This window comes from Elephantulus edwardii, unplaced genomic scaffold (genome assembly GCF_000299155.1).
Source record: "Elephantulus edwardii isolate Elephantulus edwardi_28Jun2011 unplaced genomic scaffold, EleEdw1.0 scaffold00056, whole genome shotgun sequence".
In the NCBI taxonomy this organism is placed as follows: Eukaryota; Metazoa; Chordata; class Mammalia; order Macroscelidea; family Macroscelididae; genus Elephantulus; species Elephantulus edwardii.
The window spans coordinates 8,320,965-8,326,502 of NW_006399806.1; positions in this window are offsets into that span (position 1 = coordinate 8,320,965).

The following is a 5,538-nucleotide window of genomic DNA, read 5'->3' on the forward strand; positions in this document are numbered from 1 at the left end:
CTGTGAGTCGCAAGCAACTCGATGGCACATAACAACAACAACAAGGGTTCTAAAGAAAGAGTTCCCATTCCTTGCTCTGCAGCTCCGTTTCTGCAACCCCAGCTGTCAGGAGCTTCCACTGCAAAACATTAGGAAAAAAGTAGACAATAGCCGCTGTCTACTCCAGCCCCTACCTTCCCACCTCCCTTCTGCTTCTCTCCACCTTCACACTCCTGAACCTTCAGGAACTATTTCTGGTCTGCCTCTCAATGTCCAGACACGTGCTGACCTCCCTGCCTACTCTGTTCCTTTCAAGAAGTCTGCCCACTCCTTGATACAATGATGATCATTGGCTCAGTGACATCAGCGACGGGCTAACGTTTAAAGTTGTGAGGATGGTTCAAGAACCCTCTATGAGGTGGATTGATTCAGTGATTGGGATAATTGGGGTGGGAGTGTCAGAGACAGTGCGATTGGCACAGGACAGAGCGCAGTTTAGGGCTGTTGTACATAGGGTCGCTATGAGTCGCAGGCGACTCGACGGCACATAACAACAACAACATATAAATTTATATAGAATATATATATGAATTGTTAAAATAATAAAGGTTATCATCTATGTAACCAATTGGATTAAGAAATCGGAACATTATTAGTACATTGGAAGCTGCTTGGAGCTCCCAGTCTCCAAACTGCCTTTGTGAGTGCATATTTTTCCCTTACCCATAGAGGTAACTCACTATATTGACTTCTGCTTCTTTATAGTTTTAACACATCAGCAACATAATGATAGATGGTTAAAAGGATTGAAACTGTCAATGATTTAATATTTAATCTTGCTTGGATCTACATTCAACAGTCAGGAGATCAGGAGATGTATTGCTATGGGTAAGTTTGCTGTCATGGACCTCTCCAAAATACTGAAGAGCAATGATGTCAGTTTGAAGACTAATTCAGACCATGGTCTTTTCAATTACTTGCTATGTATCTGAGAGCTGGACAAAGACTAAGGATGATAGAAAGAAAAATTTATGCTTTTGAGTTGTACTGTTAGAGAAGAGTGCTGAATTATCCCATGGGCTGCCAAAAGAACAAAGATATGTCTTGGAGAAGGTGCAACCAAAGTACTCCTTGGAGGCAAGGATGGCAAAGCTTCGTCTCTCAAACTTTGGACATGATGCTAGGAAAGGCTATTCCTTGGAAAAGGATACCATGCTTGGAAAGGTGGATGGCTAATAAAAGGGAAGAAGACTCTCAATGAGGAGGAATGATGGTAACTATAGCTATGGGCTCAATGGTGTCAGAAATGATAAGGATGGCCCAAGATAGGACAGGATTCAGGTCAGCTGTGCATATTGGGTCACTATGAGACATAGTGGGCTCGATGGCCCTAACAACATATATCCTAAACCCAGTAATGTTTACTTTTGGTGGTTTTAGATTTAACATTTGCAGAGATACACAGTTTTTAGTCTCCTGTGACTTGACTTTCCCCTGTCAAAATGAACACTTTGTGTGTTTATATTATATATGAAAAAAACCCTCATACTCAAGCTAGTTGTCATGGAGTCAGACTGACCCTTAGCTAACTCTCCACTGGGTTTCTCAGGCTGCAACTAATGGGATATTGTCCATCTTCTCCCAACAGGCTGATGGTGGGTTTGAAACACCAATGAGTCTCACTCTTTGGGTTAACATTGCAACTCTCTACAGAATAGGGAGCCACTAGACTTCCCTAAATTAATTTTACTTATTAGATTTTAGATCTCTCCATGATGTTAAGCTTCAGTTTACTTTTTTCCTTATTGAACAGTATTCTATCATGTGATTGTATCAAATTTAGATGTTTTTTTATTTTTAGAAACAATGACGACTGTATCTATTTAGACACATCTTCTATACACATGTGTAATTGCACTGAGCTAAGATGGGAATTTTCACAGGCTCATATTCACTTTCTAAGGTGATTTTTGTATATGCCTTTTGAGATGGAAGCTTTACAGTGGGAAGATTTTCTACATCTACTCACCCTGGTTTTGTCCCCTTTTCTCCTTTTCATACAGCTTCTAAGCTATATTCAGTTCCTAGTTAAAGAATTCTTTGTATTCTTAACAGTTCAGACTCATATTTTAAAAAACCTACTTTATTCAGAATTTTTGACTGATAGTCAACCCAGATCCTTAATCTGTCACACTGATCAATGGAAGTCTATTGGAATACTTCTAAAAGACAAGTCTTTATATAAATGAAATTAATAAATGAAGTACGATCTCTCTCTTGGTGTAACTGCCACAGAGTCAGAACCAACTCACAGCTGACCCTCCAGTGGGTTTCTGAGGCTGAAATCACACAGGCTGAGATTGCCCATTTCCATCCAGCAGAGTTGCTGGTGGGTTTGACCCCTGTCACCTCCTTGAGATGCAGAGCTTTTGGGTTAGCAGTGAAATTCTCAATGTAATAGACCACCAGAGCTCCCTTCAAAGAGTATGGTATACTCAATTATACCCTGAATCATTATTTATTTAAATAGATAATGTGAAAGTAAGAGTGGCATCTACTTCCTAAACAACATAGCTCTGGAAACTCTATGAACTTTGATAAATGTCGATGGTTATAGAAAGGCTTCAGGCCTTTTGTTTGCAGAGTTGCTGAGTCGTGCTCGACTTGATGGCAATCAACAACAATAACAACAACAACAAATAGATGATAATCTGGCTAGATGTTCCAAAAGACCTTACTTACAAAGTGTGTTCTTGCATACTTACATTGTAATCTTTCATTGAGATTATTAAGAGACTGTAAGATCTTTTGCTCTTCAGCTGATAATGCACAGATGTTGATTCTCTGGGTCTTACTTAAAGCCCCATGTGATTTCTGTAGCTGCTTGCTCTTCATCACAGTTAAAATTTTATCCTCAGGTATTGAAGTTTTCACTAGATTTTCAGCCATCAAAAATTCAGAGGTACTATCTGAAACTGTAGAAACTTTCATTATTTTTGGCTCTTTTCCTTCTGGGATCAGTCTTTATATAATATTTAACTGCCTTATGTACACATGAATTCATCTCACAAAGAAAAACCATAGAAAACTATTAATTATTTAAAATGTATTAGGATCCCCTACATCTAGCTCTTTTTCATCCCCCCCCCAAAAAAGTATATGAAAATGATGGCATTGAGATAATAAAACTTTGGAGTGTTACCTGAACTAAAGAAAAATATGTTAAGGCCATTTTTTGTGTTTTATTTTTCCTGCTGGTAAAGAGAGAAGATGATGTAGACTGATTTCATAACAACTAGTAAAATGAGTTATAAACTAAGTGATCAGCTGAATAGAACCTACACCAGAAACAAAGTAGATATAAAAACTTATCATCAAAGATGCATAAAGGAGTTGAGAGAAAAGAAAGAAGACTCAATAAGTAAATTGTTTATAAAATAATTTGGAGTTTCGCTTCGGATCATCCATTTAAGCAGATTTCAAAGAAATTATATAATTATATTCCAGGAATTGAACTATTAAAGCAAGAGAGGAAAAAAGAAACAAATACTTATTTATCAAATTTCTGGATTGGGAAGGGCTTTTTAAATTTAAGAATAATGAAGTTCAAAACCAAATAAATTTTAAAAAAAGAATAATTAAGACATTACAAAGAAAAGGTTAAAAACATACATATTCAATAATGTTCTTTTTGCTGATGGGTAGTCTTCACATATAGATAAAGGGCAAAATATTTATATGTTTTATTCATTATTGGACAGCTAAAATCTGGTTCCAAGTAGAAAATTAGCTGTCAAGAATAATTTATTGAATGAACAAATAAAAAAAAAGAAGACTTTTATTTGTTAAAATGCAACATAAGTGGACTAAAATATAAATAATAGTTTCAAAAATAATTGAAGTTAATGACTAGAATCCTTGATACTTAAAATAGAGAAACTCCAATATATAAACAGAAAAAATTAGAATATACCCAAACACTTTTAGCAAACAAAAAATCATATGACACTTTACTTATTATAAAGCAAATGTTAGACATTATTCTACCTAATGTTGGCATATTCCACAAAGATAATTTTTCATTACTATACTGTTTATGAAAATATTTTAAAATGAGTATGAAAATCATATTAAAATAAATGTTAATATACAGAATTTAATTTAAAAAATTTTAAAACAAAATCAAACTAAACTCATAGTGGAGTCAGTTCTGGCACATAGAAAAAAACTGCCTTACAGGGCCACAAAATTGGTAATCTTTATGGAAAGTTTGTTCCTTTCTTCTCTGAAGCAGCTGGTGAGTTCAAACCACCCACCTTTTTAGTTTAGTGCTTAACCTCTGTGCTACCAGTTCTCCCCTAACAAAAGTCACTGGGTGACAATTATATGGAAAAAAAACCCCAAACCCAAACCCACCGCCATTCATTCAGTCACTTCTGACTTACCCTCCTTGGGTTTCTGAGGATGTAAATCTTAACAGGAAGAGACGGACCATTTTTCTCCTGAGGAGCAACTAACTGGTGAATTCAAACCTCTGAATGATTCAGAATTTCTACTGGCAGTGCAGCACTGCACCATCAGAACCCCTCAATTATATGCCAGGGACTGTGATTTTAATTCTAGAGAAATATTTTAAGAAAATAATAGAAATTTCCTAAAAGAAAGTTTAACATAGAAAGCTAATATGTTTACTGTTATTTAGAACAAAAAACTGGTAACCACCTCAATGTGGTAGTGGTGAGCAGAGTTTAGGTTCTTAAAGGCTGTATAGAATTCACATAATAGACAAGTACTTGCCAAAGTGTATAAAAGGAAAAACGGAATCATCAGGAACACAGCTCAGAGGGAAGAATTAAATAAAAACATACCTTCTGTAAAATTTGAAGTACCCCATGCAGTTTGTTTTGGCTCATTTGAACTTATCTTGTCTTTTTGCTCAATCTTCTGCAAAAACAGAATATGTAATCAGAACATACTTGAAATTTATGATCTATGCATTGACTTTTAAAAAGTTTTTTTTTACTAATTTTAATGAACATTTACAGAGATGTGGGATTTCTATTCATTGTTGCACTTTTCTCCCTGTCCTCCCACCAGTTCACACTTCTCTTTCAAAAGAAAAATTCCTTCATTGGTATACAATCCCCCCAACAACCCCCACCCCCGCCGCCCTGAGTATACTCCACTCTGCCACCTTCATTACGAACTCTTATGATAATGATTATATATAAATGTTGTCACTGTTGATGAAATTTGTATTTTTTTGGTGTAAATCAAGAATTATAGGAATAAATTAAAAGAACCATGACATACCACCTCATCCCACTAACAGGATAGTTTAACAGGACAACAAACAACACATATTGGCTTGGTTGTAGAGAAATTGGAACTTTTATTCACTGCTGGGGCCAGTGTAAAATAGTACAACCACTATGGAAGGCCGCCTAGGGGTTTCTCAAAAAGTTGGAAATAGAAATACCATTTGACTCAGCAATTCCACTACTGGGAATATACCCTAACGAAACCAGAGCCACGACTCAAAGAGATGTATACAAATCC